The 20,118-nt window shown below is 37.0% G+C and overlaps 1 long non-coding RNA gene across 6 annotated transcripts in view; it reads left to right on the forward strand.

Annotated features, from left to right (window-relative positions):
- The first annotated feature begins 10,711 nt into the window (after nt 1-10,711).
- Nucleotides 10,712-20,118, forward strand: part of LOC116256049 (uncharacterized) — a 36,530-nt gene continuing 27,123 nt past the window's right edge. For 3 of the 6 annotated variants that reach the window (XR_007573597.1, XR_007573600.1, XR_007573596.1), the window contains exons 1-4: nt 10,712-10,910; nt 11,577-12,161; nt 13,857-13,960; nt 14,165-14,272. This is a non-coding gene — a long non-coding RNA (uncharacterized LOC116256049). Of the gene's footprint in view, nt 10,911-11,576; nt 12,162-13,853; nt 13,961-14,164; nt 14,273-20,118 lie in introns of all 6 variants that reach the window. The other 3 variants (XR_007573601.1, XR_007573598.1, XR_007573599.1) reach the window with 3 other exon arrangements.

The raw sequence follows: 20,118 nt of genomic DNA on the forward strand, positions 1-20,118 counted from the left end.
ATATATATATATATATATATATATATATATATATATATATATATATATTAGATCCACCAAATCAACTAACCTACGTATGACATAAAAATAAATGGCAGTAAGACGTCAATAAAACTTGAATATGAAGAAAATACATTTCACAATTAACAACAGATTTTTAGGAGTTTTGACACCTAACCCATTCCTTTATAAATCAATTGCATTGGGTGAATCCTGAGACATCACTTGGTTCCTTCAAATTTGAACTATTTGATATAAATCTGATATGACATGTTTTTGACTGATGTGCCAAAATGTCTATGGTAAAACTGATAATTCATGAAGCTAAGGATCTTAAGTTGGATCCTGAAATCCTTACTTCACATTTTTTTTGCATTGAAAAAATGTCAGATTTAAGATCAGATAAAGGAAAGTCTGATTTTAAGTCCACAGTTGTTAAAACCTGAGGATTTTAGATCAGGTGCAAATAAATGTCCTCTAAGCACTTGATACGTTTCCAAGAACAACATGCAAACAAAGACAACTCGGAAGTATATAGGTTAGAAGAAAATCTGGGCGAAGTAACAATTTAAATCCCCAACCAGATAAGCCTGTCCGACCAACCTCAACTAAGTCCACCAACATGAACCCGGTAACTGGTAGACATAGTGGGCCACGACATACCCGACTACGCACCATGAACTTGGTAAGTCTGAGCTAAGTTGAGTCTTCAGCCATTACCAACTCTGTTAAGTGCTTAATTTCAATTAACATATCATTAATATCAACTTTATTAATTTCATTGCATAATATCGCACTTAGACTAAACTAATTGGCATTTGAAGTTATTTTGGATCAAGTTGACTCGCATCCACATAAGTTTACAGGAGGACGCAATTAAGAGTGGAACACTTGATTTGACCAAACGAGTATAAACTTTGCTGAGTTTGTTCAAGTCAAGGCATCAATGCAGCAGGTTCTTATTTTTAATCATAGCACTCAACATATCTGTCAACTTTTGAACACAAAGGCAATCAAATTCCATGTATTTTGATATGGAAATTCAAAAAACATTACTGAACATAGTAGTAAAATTCAGTGTTTGTTTCCACCGTGCATCCCCACTTAAAAGGGATCTTAGCGAGATGAGCTTTAGAATTAAAATTTGAGGTTAATTGTCAAAAACACTCTTAGTGTCTGAAGATGAAAGACGCAAACCAAAGGAACTAGGTGCGTGATATGTATAAAATATCGAACCACACATGTGTGGAGGTTGGCATCCCTTGTACACTTGGACAAAGTTTGAGTTTAGATTTTGAGCTTGAATCGGGGCAGTGGGTTGTTGGCTGCTTTAATTTTTATTGAACTTTTTGTAATTGTTTTGGCAAATTGAACATTTAATGAGTTTCTTGCATTGTATTGGCAATATGCTGAAACCCATTTGAAGCTTTACAACTTTGTGAAGAGCAAGACTAAAGTAGACTTCTTTACTCAAACTGGCTGAACGTTTGATGTGCATTCTATGGTGTCTTGTTCTTTAGTTGCTCTTCTGAAAGAAAACCTTTAGTTTCTTATGTCTGTGAATTCTATATGTGCCGTTTCCCTTAAAATAGAGGTTTATGCCATGTGTGGATTTATATTACCATAAATTGATCGTTCTCTTGTTGACTTAAATCAACAATTATGAATATATGATGCAATTCTCGAATTTTTGAACTAAATAATTTGAAATCATTGTTAGTAATCAAATATCTATATTTGAAATTTAAAATATCAAATATGATCTCTTGGATTTTTCAAACATGTCTTGAAGATGAAAATGGAGAGTGTTATGCAAATGACTTAACATTGTAAAAACAATCTTCTCAATAAAAGAAACATTATTATTGTTAAGGATAATGTGGTGACTTATAAGAGAACGACATCTATGAAAGCTAATATGTAATAAAAATAATAAAAACATTGTTATCAATGAGCGTGGTCATTCACCTGAATTTGCAAAAAAATCAAGTTTCTTGACTTTATTGTAAACTGAGAATTTAAATATCAAATCTAACAATATTGATGTTAGGCAAAATATTTTTACTCAACAAAAGAAATGTTATTATTGTTGAGGATAATTTTGCAACCTATAAGGAAATGATATCTACAAAAATAAAAAAAACCAACAAAAATAATTATTGCATATTTATCACCAAAGAAATTTGGCGATCTATAGTTGTAAAGAAAATCAAAGATATACCTAGAGATTATTGAAAAGAGAAAGTATAAATATCAAATCAAACACTATGATCCTTAGGTCATTGGTGGCCTTCCGTAGTGGAAAACCACGTTAAATATCATGCTTTCATTACAAGACCTCTTCCAACTTTTCTTCAGACAGTCCTATTTAGAAAAAATGACTTTTTTTTCTCTCTCTTTGGCTATCCAACCGAACGATTACTTCCAAACCGGGTTATCCTTTCTTTTTCCTTTTTATTGTGGCGGTGCAGGAGTTGCACATCCAGTACTTTTTAAGGGCATCATAATCATCAATATCCAAATTTTGGAGGAAGGTTTCTTTTTATCCTCTTTCAAGAACATATTTCTTACATCATTTTGCAATCCATTTGACAGGATCATTCATGTGTCAAACTTGACAATGCCAACTTAAAAACTTGCATCAGCCTCGCCACTGATTGGTTCACATGTGTAGCTTAGCTCTTGTGAATGGGATTGAATTCGTTGCAGGCAGATCGAGATCCAAGTTGGTTTAGATTACTTTCTAGCTTGGACCTCATTTTCTGTTCCAACTAGAACCCTAGCTCTTTATAACTCCACCCTAGGATTAAAGGTTCTTTATTACCAAATCCAGAAAGTTGTGGTCGCACCACATTATGCCAAGCACATTTATTTTGGATATCGACGTTGAAAAATGAATTCCTAACCGTAGATGTACTTTCTATCAAGATCCTTCCTCCTCCCTACCTGCTTCTTCTTCTTCTGTGAAAGCCAGTTCCTTACAAACATTTCTTCATATTACTATTTTACTCATCGCCCAGGTATCTGCTGCACATGTTATGTGCCTCATTCTCTCTTTCTCTTTCTCTGAATTAAGAAGCGCTTCGACATTTCTATCCTGCAATTAATTTATATCTACAACTGCTTTGAGCAGAGGCAAGCCATCCGGATCAGACCGCTAAACCGGGTCAGCCGATTCAGACCCATGCAGCAAGACCGACCCAAACAGATCTCGATCCAACACCATTTCGGAATAGGTCTTTGGATCAATTCACAGAATCAGATCTGCTATTCAGATCCAGATCCCAGATCCATCTCACCCTCCAGATCCCAACCGTCCATCTTTAGCTTCGCCCTTAGATGTTTCTAGAAACTCTAAGATCCATCCGTTCACCCTTCCATGCCATCTGGGCCATTGATCTAGCCCGGAATAAACCACCACCGTCCATCCATAGACCCTAGCCACGGGTAAATCTCAGCCCTCCATCTAGGAACCCTAAACCCGAGCTAAACGCTGGCCACCCATCTACAGACTTAGAACAGTCTGCCTGTTCAGATGACCTGCAGACCCACATGCCAAACCCAGTACCTCTACTTGATGTCTGCTTGTTTAATGTCTTGTGCTGCTGCTCATTAACCCCAAGACTTGGTCAATTTGGTTCGTCTATCGTGATTCGTTCATATAATCCTTTTGATTAACAGCCGTGCATCAAATAACTATGGTTCATGATCATCGTATCGCCAGCTTCTTCATAACAAGCATATCAGAACAAAATTATTTGATAGGCGCCTTCGATTTTTTAGTCAAAATAATCCATTGGAGAAGAACATGGACTCAGACGCTGAGACAACATGTTCAAATTAAATAGAAAGAAAGCAATATCATTTTCATGTCAAGATTCAAGATTTACCCTAGCATCTATAAAACCATCTGAAGAAAGGCTTCACTTCATAAAATTTTCTAGACCAAGATCCTAGGCAAGAGAAAACAATTGTAAAACAGAACGGCATTGCTGTAGCAGAGATATATGAAGGAACCTGGAGTTGGCTGTAATACTTGAACATATGCCCGGTGCTGGAAAATATTATGCTATGGATCTGGTCATCGTAGCGAATGGGGAGCTCACGGGCCTTCTTCAGCAACGATCCCCGCCGCTTGGTGGCGTTCTCCATCGTAATGCTCTCCAATTTTCAAGTACTGATAAGTATGGACATTATCATGAAGCGATAATGGAACTTGGAAAATTGGAGAGCATAACGATGGAGAAGGCCCGTGAGCTCGCCATTCGCTACGATGACCAGATCGGACTCATAATATTTTTCAGCACCGGGTATATGTTCAAGTATTGCAGCCAACTCCAGGTTCCTCCATATATCTCTGCTGCAGCAATGCCGTTCTGTTTTACAATTGTTCTCAGCGGGGATGACTGCTGAAGAAGGCCCGTGAGCTCGCCATTCGCTACGATGACCAGATCGGACTCATAATATTTTCCAGCAGCGGGCAGATGTTCAAGTACTGCGGTCCCAACTACAGTCTCAAGATCTGCCTAACCCCAATCTAAGTCAGATACAAGCCACGACTTGTTCATGATGTGGCATAAAATCATCACCTAAACCCTGGCCACCCACCTACTGACTTAGAACACTCTGCCTGTTCAGATGACCTGCAGACCCACATGGCAAACCCAGTACCTCTACTTGATGTCTTGCTCATTAACCCCAAGACTTGGTCAGTTTGGTTCGTCTATCGTGATTCGTTCATATAATCCTTTTGATTAACAGCCGTGCGTCAAATAACTATGGTTCATGATCATCGTATCGCCAGCTTCTTCATAACAAGCATATCAGAACATAATTATTTGATAGGCGCCTTCGATTTTTTAGTCAAAATAATCCATTGGAGAAGAACATGGACTCAGACGCTGAGACAACATGTTCAAATTAAATAGAAAGAAAACAATATCATTTTCATGTCAAGATTCAAGATTTACCCTAGCATCTATAAAACCATCTGAAGAAAGGCTTCACTTCATAAAATTTTCTAGACCAAGATCCTAGGCAAGAGAAAACAATTGTAAAACAGAACGGCATTGCTGTAGCAGAGATATATGGAGGAACTTGGAGTTGGCTGCAATACTTGAACATATGCCCGGTGCTGGAAAATATTACGAGTCCGATCTGGTCATCGTAGCGAATGGGGAGCTCACGGGCCTTCTTCAGCAACCATCCCCGCCGCTTGGTGGCGTTCTCCATCGTAATGCTCTCCAATTTTCAAGTACTGATAAGTATGGCCATTATCATGAAGCGATAATGGAACTTGGAAAATTGGAGAGCATAACGATGGAGAAGGCCACCAAGCGGCGGGTATGGTTGCTGAAGAAGGCCCGTGAGCTCGCCATTCGCTACGATGACCAGATCCATAGCATAATATTTTCCAGCACCGGGCATATGTTCAAGTATTGCAGCCAACTCCAGGTTCCTCCATATATCTCTGCTGCAGCAATGCCGTTCTGTTTTACAATTGTTTTCAGCGGGATGGCTGCTGAAGAAGGCCCGTGAGCTCGCCATTCGCTACGATGACCAGATCGGACTCGTAATATTTTCCAGCAGCGGGCAGATGTTCAAGTACTGCGGTCCCAACTACAGTCTCAAGATCTGCCTAACCCCAATCTAAGTCAGATACAAGCCACGACTTGTTCATGATGTGGCATAAAATCATCACCTAAACCCTGGCCACCCACCTACTGACTTAGAACACTCTGCCTGTTCAGATGACCTGCAGACCCACATGCCAAACCCAGTACCTCTACTTGATGTCTGCCTGTTTAATGTTTTGTGCTGCTGCTCATTAACCCCAAGTCTTACAGTCAATTTGGTTTGTCTATCGTGATTCATTTATATAATCCTTTTGATTAACAGCCTTGCGAACCAAAATCAAACATGCCTAAATAGAAGTCTTCATTTCTCTGCCCCGACTTCACTAGTTCAGTAGTCTGCTCTTCACAGCATCATTCCGGACATGTCATCATCAGCAGGACAGTGATCAAAGTAGTAGTGAAATGTCTGGAATGATGCAGGTTGTCCTGCTGATGATGAAATGTCTGGAATGATGCTGTGAAGAGCAGACCATTGAACTAGTGAAGTCGGGGCAGAGAAATGAAGACTTCTATTCAGTTATGTTTTAATTTCTTTTTTCCATGCTAATTAGAAGAGCAGACTACCCTATTTGGGTTCATATATGGAGACCCTGAACAAGTTTATGTCACAGAAGACTAAGTGATTATGCTTCAATATTTGATTTGTACATTTAGCGTAATTAAGCACATAAAATCGTAAACATAGTAGAACCATGCATTAATTCATAAGAGAGCATATCATAGTCAATTTAAAATATCTTAAGCATTATATATAAAAATGCAGATAAGCGACTGGAAAACAAATGAATCCAGTGATCAACCAATTACTTGCTTGTGAACCATCACCTGCATTTTCTGCTGATCCACCGATGATCTTTGCGTGGGCACATGACCAACACAGCGCTTTGTTTTTCTTTTCATTTTGCTTTTTGATAAGCACAAAGCATGCGCCCCATGGGAGAGCAGATCAGGTTCACGTTCGTATTTACAATGCAATGTCACGGTTCCGATATATATGTGGATACGTGATGGCTGATTTAATTTATCTCCATAGGGTTATTGGTGACTGGAGGTGCTGCCTTCGTTGCGCACCCAGGAACTATGTTTGCTTGGGCTTTCCCAATCCCTCGGCGACCACTGGGTTTGATCTGGCGATGTGGGTATAGTACACCGGAGCCCGCCCGACTTGGATTCAAATTTAGACCCCGTGTTTCAAAACCATATTCAAATCCATCTAATAAGATATGAAACTCATGGGTAATGGAATGACATACTCCTTTCATCACAGTTGAATACTGAATTTTCAGGCATATGTACAACTGCAACATGAATCGGAATCAGACTAGAAATTGAGTCTAAATTTCTTCACCTAATTCTGGCTGAATGAATTCAGTATTAAATCAATATAATTTGATATATCTGATCCATTTTACGTCCCTAACGCATATTAGTTGACGACATAATTTTTTACATTTTCAACGATAGGAATATCTCTTCTTCTCAGAGTATACGCTGCATGTTTGGTTGAACAATTCCAAACGAATTAGTCAAAGTTGAAGCACAAAGGAGCTCCTTTTCTATATGTGGTAGCAAAAAAATTGTCATCAAAGTAGAGATGGTAAGTCCCTGGGAATGGAGGCTGGCAAGAGGTAGATTTTTCTTTCGAATGCCCAAGCTGAATCATATTGGAGGTGGTACCCGAGGCACCCAAAGCAGACCCTCTATCATGAGGAGATAAAGCGTTTGATGGGGAGTTTGGTCAGTGGTGGAAAGCCCCGGTCATCCAGATAAAAAATTATTGTGGAGAAAGTTTGTTGAAAGAGAAGAGACAATCATCATATATGAAACAAACTCTACTGCAAAAAAAAAAAAAAAGAAAGAGACAATTATTATGCTATAAAGTTCCATATCATGCTAGTCAGATCCGAATCAGGTTTCAAAGAAATAAGGTGTGAAATCCAGTTCAAAAAACAGACCAAACTACACATAGAAAGATTCGTGCGAAGTTGATAAAAAATTGAATCCAATTGAACTGCCTACATCCCTGCATCTGATCATTGACTGGATCTGGAGTTGGTTTTGCACGCATTTGAAAATTCAAGGCCCACAAGACAATCAACCAAATCCACTTAGGCTACCTGATTTGCCATTAAGTGTTAGCCATTTCTCACTCTAGGGTTGCAACAACCTGATCAAGCCTGTATTGAGGAGCATGAAATAGCTGGTGGGGTGGCAGGCTGGTAAAAGTCTAGTCATCAATTCGATTCTCATGGGCGCTCTTTCTATGTACTTCAAATGATGGATGCACAATACTCCATTTGACAGATATGCAACATATTTGTAAGAATAACATCTATTGGAATCAAGATTAATAATAAAATCTCATAAAATTGACAATTTGGGTGGCATATACACGCACAGACTCAAACACACAAAAAATTCTGTCAACTGCAGGCATAGTCAAATACGGACACTTGATGGGCACTAACTTTTAATGATGTAGTCAATATGATATGGAAGTTTACAAACAGATACACAAAGTAACTTTTCTAAAAGTTCACTTTTTGAAGGGGACAACTTATTTTGTATTTGACGTTTCTTATCTCCATATTATATATGGCTATATTAGCAATTAAAAAAAATAACTACACATATTGAACACTTTATTATATTTCATCTTGGATTTTGGCTGAATGCTAAAAAATTTTGTCAACTAAGTTGGTTGCCAGATGAGTTTGGTCTTCCGATTACGTAAAGTAGGCCATGCATTTTACCATTAATTTTGTAAAACTAGCTGACGGCCGACCTTATTTTTTTTCCAACATGATTTATAGGCTAGCAGTTAGAAAGCTGCTAATTCATCTTCGAGACTACTTTGCATCATAATTCTTTCAAATTTGGATGGCATTCCAAAGGCAGAAAGAGCATGGTTACTGATTCTCATATGACACCAATTACATTTACATCTAATTTTAGCTCTGGGACACCTTATAAAAATTCTCTTCTTTGAAGGGGCACAACATATATAAATAAATAAGTAGTTGTAAGAAATGTATGTAAAAGTATATAAAGTTCAATAAAATTTTGTTGCTGGCGTGGGCGACTGCCCTCACCAGCTTATATGTAGCTCTGCAATATATATATATATATATATATAATAATAATAATGAAACAAAAATTTGTGGATAATATTTTACATAAATATGTATATATAATATAAATCATGATAAATATATATATTTTGATATTATATATATATATATATAAATATTTTAAGAAATGACATCTGATCGGATTCAATTTCAGAAATACATAAATATGTGGTTGGATTCAGATAAAATTTAGTTTAAAATAAATATCCTATAACCAAAACTCTTACATTTTTAAAATGGGTCAGATTCGGTCAAAAAAATATGAATGTAAAAGCTTTTGTCTTAACAGCATCCATGTGGAATACCCACACGGTCACACCAGCCCCGAGTTAGTGCCCTACAGGCTAGGAACCCCCTAACTTGGGGAACAGTAAGTGCCTTTTAGTCAAAATTTTCGCCATTTGGTCGGCTCTAATAGTCCCCCTCTAAGGGTTTAGCTATTGATAAACAAATTAAAAATTTAACACGAAGAGAAGCGAACTTAATGCAAAATGTGAAGGTTATGGAACGTTATTAATTTCTTGTTAGAAAATGTTGAAAGACCGCGCGAGCCAAAGTGCTTTTGGCTCATCTACTTCCATTTATGATAAAGACAGCCAATTCAATATGATGTGTTTGTCATATTATTCGCCGAGTAAGTGGTTGTTCACAACTTCTTTGCATTTAGTTATGCCCTTTTGGAGGACAACTAATTTTCAGAGACCCGAAAGCTCCCCCTCCTCTCTTCCCAATACTCTGCCTCTTAGGTCCTCCGGACTATAGGAACACCTTTTGAGACATAAACTTCCTTTCAAGCCATTTGGGACTATTCTTTTGAACATGTCAATATATTCGATTTGGATGAGTTATCTAATTGAATTGTCCAAAAAAAAAATGGATATGAAAAAAGAATTGTATCCAATTAAAAATTTGAATCAAACTCGGATTCGGATATTCATAAGTATTTGATTGGACTTGGATTTAGTTTTACATAAATATCCTATATCAAATGCACTTTATTGTGAAAGTCTGTTGGATTTGATTTAAAGTTCCGATACAAATTCAGATGTAAATTCAAATGGCAGATTTGGATTGGATTAAGATATGAATACAACTTGTCTTCGTTCCCATTTGAATCTGAACATACAGAAAAGCATATATGGCTATGACTACATTTTACTTTCACAAGTTTTCTCTCAGCAAACTAAATTTGACTATAAATATGATCATGAAATGACAATTCTTGTTAGGAAATGCTCACAAACCGACAGCAAACTAAATTCTTTCACATATTGACTTGTTTATCGACACTACACTAGGGCACTCTTAGTTAGCCCAAATAACAAACAACCGAATATTTAAAATAGAAAAGCTATTTTTTTAATAAGATGGTGTTTAGGTAAAGAACCAGAAAACAAAAGCCCGACATTTTTTGAGAAAATAAAATATATATAAGCGGTTTCTTGAAAACTGGAAAAAGTGTTGATTTTTGAAAACCTGAAAACGACGTGTTACTTCCACTGCCATCCTTTCTCTGGTAATTCTTAGAAACGATGGCCCCAGCTCAGGGCTTGATCCTTTTGATCTCAGGTATTACATCATTTTTAAAAAGTTTAGTTTAAGATGGTATGAAGCAGGACGTCTACTTACAGTCACTTGAAATATAAAACCCCAGCGTATGTCACTATTTCTTTGAGACTAATATTGGATTTTTTTTTTAATTTTTTGACAATATTATTTTGAAGAAATTATAAAAGGCTGCTCAAAGATTAGAAAAATAACAAACAAGTGCGCACCTAACTTTTGAATTACAACAACGGGGACACTCAAAGTTTCAATCAGCAATCGAAATTCTAGTTGTATGGATAAAAGGATCGGCAAATCTTTAAATTACAAGAAATTAACGACAAAGTCTACAAGTGACATTAAATTCAAATTTCAAACGATCGGTGGAGCACACGGAGATGGAGGAAACTTCGAGACTGGAAGAGGAAAGTAACCGCCTCTTCTTGAAGTATTTTGCTTCAAGAAAAAGGAAACCGTCTGTTGCCGCTCTCGCTTTCCCGCGCTTCCAGCCCTCTACCTCCGCGATCGCTCGCTCTCCCGCCAGCGCTCTCCACCACCATCGCTGCTCGCTCTCCAGCCGGAGGCCTCCATCACCAAGGTAAATGCCTCCTCTCTCTCTCTCTCTCTCTCTCTCTCTCTCTCTCTCTCTCTCTCTCTCTCCACTTTGCGTTGGCCATGGCGAGGGAAGAAGGCTTGCTCCGGAAGGGGATGGGTCGGGGGGAACTCTGACCCTAGGCAGCGTTGCCAAATCCATATACTGATCTTGACATCTCTCTTCATCCCAGAGAACTGCTCTAGAGCCGGGGGGCGCTGTCAAAAGGGAAAGAGGGGGAAGGAGAAAGAACATGGTCATTGAATCTTTTGAGTCTTTGTGAATGTTGGGTTTCTCGTGCAAGCGACAGCGACACATAGGAAGGCATATAGGAATCATGTGACCCTAGCCAGCTTGCTGGATCACTCTCTCCATCTACCTCATCGTCCGTCGGAGTAGCAGATTGATCCCCTTGCCTTTCGCCTCCCTACCGTTTGGACCTTATATCTGATCAGCGTTGTTTTCCTTCCTATCGTTGTTCCATCTGATGCTTTCTAGGGTTTCAATACTTTGACCTAATATGTTTGGCATGAGAAAACTCACTTTTCTACTTAAGTAATCTCTCTCGTTTGCTTTTCTTCTCTTCTTTCTTTCTAGGGTATCCTTCACTAGAAACATGTCGATTGGTGTTTTATCTGAGGCTCTCTCTACGTTTTGTGTACTTTGGCACAGAGAACGATGGAAGGGGGGAAGACGAAGCTGAGCCGCAGGCCGTCGATCAACTCGTTGGACGACGGATGCCTTATGCACATCTTCAGTTTCTCGTTTCAGTCTTTGTGGATGTTGGGTTACTCGTGAGGGCGATAGCGGCACATAGGGAGGCATATACGAATCATGTGGCCCTAGACAGCTTGCGGGATCATTCTCTCCATCTACCTCACCGCCCGTTGGAGTGGCAGATTGATCACCGTGCCTTTCACCTCCCTACTGTTTGGACCTCATATCTGATCAACGTTGCTTTCCTTCCTACCGTTGTTCTATCTAACGCTTTCTAGGGTTTCAATACTTTGACCTAATCAGTTTTCTAGGTAAGTAATCTCTCTCGATTGCTTTTTCTTCTCTCCTTGCTTTATAGGGTTTCCTTCACTAAAAATATAAAAACATGTCAATCTCTGAGTCTCTCTCTGCGTTTTGTGTATTTTGACACGGAGAACGATGGAAGGGGGAAGACGAAGCTGAGCTGCCGGCCGTCGATCATCAACTCATTGGACGACGGGCACCTTATGCACATCTTCAGTTTCTTTCCTCCACTCTCTGGTACTTTATTGCTCTCGACTTTCCTTTGTTTTTCTTTTTTTGCCTTTCTCTTTGCTAGGGTTTGGTATTCCATGTTCAGAATGATGGTCGACTTGCCTCTTATGTGGGTCTAAGTTTTTGTGGCGACTCTAATTCCAATCGTTGATTTGGCTAAGTAGTTATCAAGTGAAACGTGGGCTTTTAATAGTCAATGAGCATGATCGAACTTGGGTATAGCACATATTTGGAGCCATGAACCATTAATTTGTTATTAAAATGCAGCAGGACATGCCCCTGCATCAACATCTCAAGCAAAAAAATACTTACATTGCAATTAAATTGTTTTTGTCTCTTCTTATGTGAAAAATTAGGTGAAAACACGGGACCCCTAGGGTTAGGCTTTTTAAGCCTCTTGAAAAAATGGTTGTCATTCAGATACTAGATTGCTGGAGCAAGTTCTTATCAGCTTGAATGATCTGATCCCTTGAAGATTTTTATAATCTCCAATAAGCTTGGAGCGGGTTTGAGCAGTTGCATAGAGGGGAGGCCTGTCTTGCAAATGGAGTATTTTGCTATCGATAGTTTTCTCTTCTTTAGTCTTCAGTAAGGAATGACCTTCGGCTCATGTTGCCTCCTAGTTTCTGTCTTTCAATCTAATATGTAATATGGGGAACATTTTGATTTTTTTCACAAAGAATATTCTTTGTACATACCATTTTTTCTTCATTAAAAGGAGGAAAGGGATCCAGCCATTAAGGCTGGAAGGAATCAGAATAACCTCCAATTTTTGTTTGTTTGTATCATGAAAAATATATTCAGAGAAAACACAATAGAGCTTATACATGTATACATGAAGCAAGACATAAATGACCAAATGAAAATTGCTAATGCTGCAAACATTCTCAGTTTTAATTGGACCTAGGAGCCTTTTCTTTTTTCTTTTTGCAAATGAACATCTTCAGTGTTGCTGCCTGCTGCTTTAGAAATGAATTTTTTGTAAGTCTTATATTTGTCTGTTACCAAACCAAGTTTTGGCCTCAGACAACAAATGCACTCTAAGGGAGTTAAGAGAAGTACTCAACTAATTTTTAGTTCAAATTACAAATAGATATACACAGATGGATGCAACACAGGCACCTGGACTTGGTGGATGTAGATGAGCTGATCAAGCTGCTTTAATTGTTATAAGTAGCTGCTTGCTAATATAATCCATCAAATGAGCTCTGACTTCAGAAGTGACAGGTTCTTTGTCATGATGAGCTAATGCAGTTAGAATATAGAATGGTGAGAACCTAACTATTTTCTTTTTTTTTTTTTGTAAGTTAATAGAACCTTCATAATCTAAATAGACAAACTTTCTTACACACTGTCCACATAGTGACTATCAAGTTTCTACCTAACAATTTATGGTCAAAGTTTTCGTTGATTCCACCACATATTGGAGATATTTGTTTTTGTCTATCTGGTCATATTTTATTTACTGCCTAGATTGTTGTAGTTTCAAAAGTGTTTTATGGTTTTTGCTATGCATTGCTATGTTAGGGAAGTTGTCCTACACTACACTGTGAGTTTGTTTTGGTGCCTGTTCTTTCTATTGTTTATTGTATCTTCCCGTCTAGTGTATAACTGTATGTATATCTTTTTTTTTGTTTTTTTGTTCTCAATGTGTATATTTTTCTTTCTTCAAAACTGATGCTTCCATTGTTCTTTTAGCAGTTACATGCTGCTGCACCAATATTAGCAGGCTTGGAGAGACCAATTGCAGTTGCTTAAGTAAATGCTGACAAATGCAGGCATCTTGCTTCAAAATTTGATGGCAAGTATGGTGCTTCAAATCGATTGTTCATTACTATTCTCAGCTGTTTTCATATTAAAATAGTTTCTTCTTCGTGTTCTAGATCTTTTTCTGAATTTTGTGTCATCAAAGAATTTTCCTGCTTTGAGGGACTGAGTTGTTTGCATTATTTTAGTGATTAGATTGAGGACAGGAGTGACTGCATCTAAAAAGTTTTCTTGTAATGCAGTGGGTTTCCAACTCTCAAGTTTTTTATTCATGGTGTGCCAGTGGATTATACTGGTCCAAGCCGGTCAGAATTGCGTGTTGAGGGCTGCTAGTTGACCTCCTTATTCAGGTTAGAGGATTTATTTTGCTTTATTTAGTACAATTATACAGATATTAGAAGTTTGCAGAGCACCATAAAGTGGTATGGTAGCGTTTACAACTTTCTTTTGTCTTTTAGACCAAAGAAAATACTATATCATATAAAAGGTTAGTAAGTAAAACAGTTATGCTGCTAGCTCTCAATCTGAAAATGCTTTCAACTGCTTTTGTAGTTATATATCCTAGTGTTATTGATTGCAGCTTAACTTTTTCATTTTTGCTGCTTGAGCATTTATTTGTTATTGTTGGTTGTTCATGCATCTTACGCTTTTGTTGTTTCATGAACCGTTGAGGGATAGTTGGTGACACAGCAGCTGCATTATCATTGTTAATGCATGACTAATTGTGATAGTTAATAGCAATGAGTGCACCATTCATTCCGTAATTATTTTTAATGGTGCCATTCGTGATGAAGAGTTAGCATCATTGATGACATTTATTGAAGCATGTTGTACATCACTAAATGTCATTTTCTTGTAGTGAAATTTTTTAAATGTTTGACAAGTGTCATAAATATTTAGAAACCTTGTGTATTTTGATATGGTTTCTTGAACATAGGTAAACACTTTTTAAAACTTTTTTTATAAAACTTTAGTAACATTATTGTTGCTTCATACAATTTTATAGAAATTTCTAAAATTAATTTTTCACATTTATTAAAAAAAGTTGGAAGTAACAAATTGTTTATATAGATTTTGGCAAAGTCTTGTGCACATTTTAATGCTCGTGAAACATTTTTGTTCTTTTAGATTTTCATGATTCTTTTAACCAATGTTTGCAAGCATTTTTTACTCTTTTAGTTTTTTTTTTTTCGAATTACCATAGACATCTATGATGACTTAAACCGATGATCATATATTATTATCTTGGATGACAATTTCCATATTTTTCTGAATTAGTACCTCTCTAATTTCTTTTTTTATATTTGTACTTAGTTTCCCAAGCGTATTTGTTGACCCTTCACACCCAAAATACCATGATTATCAAAGATTGTTACTGTCATGTTGGAATTTTTACAAAGATTCAAATGTTCTCTAACATAAACATTTGGTGAACTTTCATGCGACAAAACAAAGATTTTTTTTTTTCAAACTTATTGCTATTTAAATGGCTTGCACAAGTTTTCATAGAAGTTTGAAAAGTGTTGTCAATTTTTTACAAATTTTCATGCATCGTTATGTGGTTTGATGAACACTTGCATAACATTTTTGAAAATTATATATACAGATTTTTAACATTTTTTATTGCCTCCATGATTCTAAATGAACTACAAATTTTCATGCATCATTAAAAGATGAATGTTTGAACAAGTTGAAGCAAATTCATTACATACTTTTTAATAGGCGCTTTTGGACATTTATAGACTCATGGAAAACAATGGTTTTTTTATTATGTTTTCATGTCTTTCTTGATAGATGTTGGTTGCTTAAGGAAATTTGAGAAAAGTTAGTAGTTAGTGTAGAAGTAATTAATAGTTGGGTCGCGTCTTATGCCTATGCGAACCCCATTAATGACCATTTAAATGTGTAGTGATACCCAAGCGGGCTACAGTTAATGAGAAGTTAATGCCCTTGGATGCTTAACCCTAATTAACGGAGTTGAGTGTTATTGGGTAGTCTTAATTCTTGTTTGTCATCGTTTTCTCCTATGGTAGTCCACTGCTACAATTGGGCGTCAGAGCAGATTCAAGAAGATCGAAAATCTGTGGTTGTGTGGATGGAAGAGGTTGAGAAGCAATACGACAAATTGATGAGTGTTTCGCCACTATAGATCAACATGTGCAATCTATGATTGCAAAACAACAATCTTAGGTTCTCTTACCAAACAACACCGACCTCTTAGGTTGTTGGGAACTAAATCCCATTGCAAACAATCGAGTTAATTACACACTTGAAAATGCGTAAGATAGAGACCACTCATTGTATCTCAACATATTTAGATCAGATATGACCACTGATCGTATTTGGATCAGATATGACCACTGATCGTAGTTCAACAATATTTAGATAAATATGATCGAAGTTCAACAATATTTAGATCAGACATGACCACTGATCGAAGTTATACAATATTCAAATCAGACAAGACCACTGATCGAAGTTCTAGAATATTCAAATCAAATAAGACCATTGATCGAAGTTCAACAATATTTAGATCAGATAAGACCTTTGATTGTAGTTCAACAATATTCGCTTCAGATAAGACCAATGATCGAATTTCAACTATATTCTAACTAAATGAGCCCACTGATCGAACTCCAACAACATTCAGATTAGATAAGGTAGCTGATCGAAGTTCCACAATATTCATATATGATAAGACCACTCATCGAAGTTCTACACCATTCAGATCACATATGACCAATGATTGAAGTTCAACAATATTGAGATCAGACAAGACCATTCATCCCAGTTTTATAATATTCAGATCAGACAAGACCACTCGTCGAAGTTCAACAATAATCAGATCACATAAAACCACTGATCGAAGTTCAACTATAATCGGATCAGACAAGACCATTGATCGAAGTTCTACAATATTCAGATCTGATAAGACCACTGATCGAAGTTCTACAACATTCAGATCACATATGACCACAGATCGAAGTTCAACAATATTCAGATCAGACAAGACCATTGATCGAAGTTCTACAATGTTCAGATCAGACAAGACCAATGATCGAAGTTCAACAATATTCAGATCAGATAAGACCACTGATCGAAGTTCAACTATATTCGGATCTGACAAGACCACTCATCGAAGTTCTAGAATATTCAAATCAAACAAGATCATTGATCGAAGTTCAACAATATTTAGATCAGATAAGTCCTTTGATTGTAGTTCAACAATATTCGCTTCAGATAAGACCACTGATCGAATTTCAACTATATTCTAACTAAATGAGCCCACTGATCGAACTCCAACAACATTCAGATTAGATAAGGTAGCTGATCGAAGTTCCACAATATTCATATATGATAAGACCACTGATCGAAGTTCTACACCATTCAGATCACATATGACCGCTGATCGAAGTTCAACAATATTCAGATCAGACAAGACCATTGATCCAAGTTCTATAATATTGAGATCAGACAAGACCACTCATCGAAGTTCAACAATATTCAGATCACATAAAACCACTGATCGAAATTCAACTATATTTGGATCAGATAAGACCTATGATCGAAGTTCAACAATATTCTGATCCGATAAGACCACTGATCGAAGTTCAACTATATTTGGATCAGACAAGACCACTGATTGTAGTTCAACAATATTCGCTTCAGATAAGACCACTGATCAAATTTCCACAGATAAAACCAAGTTCTATAATATTCAGATCAGACAAGACCACTGATCAAAGTTCAAAAATATTCAGATCAGGTAAGACCATTGATCGAAGTTCAACTATATTCGGATCAGACAAGACCACTGATCGAAGTTCTACAAAATTTAGATCAATCAAGACCATTGATCGAAGTTGCACAATATTCAGATTTGATAAGACCACTCATCGAAGTTCTACAACATTCATATCATATATGACCACTGATCGAAGTTCAACTATATTCAGATCAGACAAGACCACTGATCAAAGTTCAACAATATTCAGATCAGATAAGACCACTGATCGAAGTTCAACTATATTCGGATCAGACAAGACCACTGATCGAAGTTCAACTATATTCGGATATGACAAGACCACTCATCGAAGTTCTAGAATATTCAAATCAAACAAGACCATTGATCGAAGTTCAACAATATTTAGATCAGATAAGACCTTTGATTGTAGTTCAACAATATTCACTTCAGATAAGACCACTGATCGAATTTCAACTATATTCTAACTAAATGAGCCCATTGATCGAACTCCTACAACATTCAGATTATATAAGGTAGCTGATCGAAGTTCCACAATATTCATATATGATAAGACCACTGATCGAAGTTCTACACCATTCAGATCACATATGACCACTGATCGAAGTTCAACAATATTCAGATCAGACAAGACCATTGATCCAAGTCCTATAATATTCAGATCAGACAAGACCACTCATCGAAGTTCAACAATATTCAGATCAGATAAGACCACTGATCGAAGTTCAACTGTATTCGGATCTGACAAGACCACTGATCGAAGTTCAACAATATTCAGATCAGATAAGACCATTGATCGAAGTTCAACTATATTTGGATCAGAGAAGACCACTGATCGAAGATCTACAACATTTAGATCAATCAAGACCATTGATCGAAGTTGCACAATATTCAGATCTGATAAGACCACTGATCGAAGTTCTACAACATTCAGATCACATATGACCACTGAGCGAAGTTCAACAATATTCAAATCAGACAAGACCATTGATCGAAGTTCTACAATGTTCAGATCAGACAAGACCATTGATCGAAGTTCAACAATATTGAGATCAGATAAGACCACTGATCGAAGTTCAACTATATTCGGATCTGACAAGACCACTCATGGAAGTTCTACAATATTTAGATCAAACAAGACCATTGATCGAAGTTCAACAATATTTAGATCAGATAAGACCTCTGATTGTAGTTCAACAATATTCGCTTCAGATAAGACCACTGTTCGAATTTCAACTATATTCTAACTAAATGAGCCCACTGATCGAACTCCAACAACATTCATATTAGATAAGGTAGCTGATCGAAGTTCCACAATATTCATATATGATAAGACCACTGATCGAAGTTCTACACCATTCAGATCACATATGACCACTGATCGAAGTTCAACAATATTCAGATCAGACAAGACCATTGATCCAAGTCCTATAATATTCAGATCAGACAAGACCACTCATCGAAGTTCAACAATATTCAGATCAGATAAGACCACTGATCGAAGTTCAACTATATTCGGATCTGACAAGACCACTGATGGAAGTTCAACAATATTCAGATCAGATAAGACCACTGATCGAAGTTCAACTATATTCAGATCAGACAAGACCACTGATCGAAGTTCTACAAAATTTAGATCAATCAAGACCATTGATCGAAGTTCCACAATATTCAGATCTGATAAGACCACTCATCGAAGTTCTACAACATTCATATCATATATGACCATTGATCGAAGTTCAACAATATTCAGATCAGACAAGACCATTGATCGAAGTTCTACAATGTTCAGATCAGACAAGTCCATTGATCGAAGTTCAACAATATTGAGATCAGATAAGACCACTGATCGAAGTTCAACTATATTCGGATATGACAAGACCACTCATGGAAGTTCTACAATATTTAGATCAAACAAGACCATTGATCGAAGTTCAACAATATTTAGATCAGATAAGACCTCTGATTGTAGTTCAACAATATTCGTTCCGGATAAGACTACTGATCGAATTTCAACTATATTCTGACTAAATGAGTCCACTGATCGAACTCCAACAACATTCAGATTAGATAAGGTAGCTGATCGAAGTTCCACAATATTCATATATGATAAGACCACTGATCGAAGTTCTACACCATTCAGATCACATATGACCACTGATCGAAGTTCAACAATATTCAGATCAGACAAGACCATTGATCCAAGTCCTATAATATTCAGATCAGACAAGACCACTCATCGAAGTTCAACAATATTCAGATCAGATAAGACCACTGATCGAAGTTCAACTATATTCGGATCTGAGAAGACCACTGATCGAAGTTCAACAATATTCAGATCAGATAAGACCATTGATCGAAGTTCAACTATATTTGGATCAGAGAAGACCACTGATCGAAGTTCTACAACATTTAGATCAATCAAGACCATTG

Source organism: Nymphaea colorata, chromosome 6 (assembly GCF_008831285.2).
Source record: "Nymphaea colorata isolate Beijing-Zhang1983 chromosome 6, ASM883128v2, whole genome shotgun sequence".
Taxonomy (NCBI): Eukaryota; Viridiplantae; Streptophyta; class Magnoliopsida; order Nymphaeales; family Nymphaeaceae; genus Nymphaea; species Nymphaea colorata.